The sequence below is a fragment of the Phaethon lepturus genome, unplaced genomic scaffold, assembly GCF_000687285.1.
Source record: "Phaethon lepturus isolate BGI_N335 unplaced genomic scaffold, ASM68728v1 scaffold12088, whole genome shotgun sequence".
NCBI lineage: Eukaryota > Metazoa > Chordata > Aves > Phaethontiformes > Phaethontidae > Phaethon > Phaethon lepturus.
In genome coordinates, this window is record NW_010559769.1 from 1 (window position 1) to 548 (window position 548).

The window sequence follows — 548 nt, forward strand, 5'->3', positions numbered from 1 at the left end:
GGGAAACGCTTGGCGGGGGGTTTGAAGTTCACTTCAAGACAGGCTCTGGATTTAACCCTGGCGCGCAGAGGTGCCCGGAGGGGGGGTTGCCCATGTTCCTCTGCTAGAGCTGAAACTCAGGCCTTCCAAACCCAGGGAGGAAACCCCTCCTCTCTTTTCAGCCGCAGGGCAGAACTTCCCATTTCGCTCAGCTGCACGGTATTGGGCTCCTTAGGAGAGGGAAGACCTGGATTCAACACTCTCTTCAGCCCAGGAGGTTCAAAGCCGCATCCCACTTCTCCCAAGAAGCCATAGCAGCGACAGCAGAGCCCCAGCCCCTATGCCAAGGGCTGACTGGCTCTTGAATTCTCCCTCTACCCCAGAGGAACTTTAAATCCTTGTGTTTTTAACCAAAGAAGGGAAAATTCCTCATCCCCTGGGTCCATAACAGCCTCCACCCCGCAGACGAGGGTGCTCCCTGGCTGAACGGCAGCCCTCAGGCTGGGGAAGGCGCCGTGCCCAGGTCTCTCACCTGAGCCAGCAGCCGGCCACCGTCTGGCCCCGGGCAG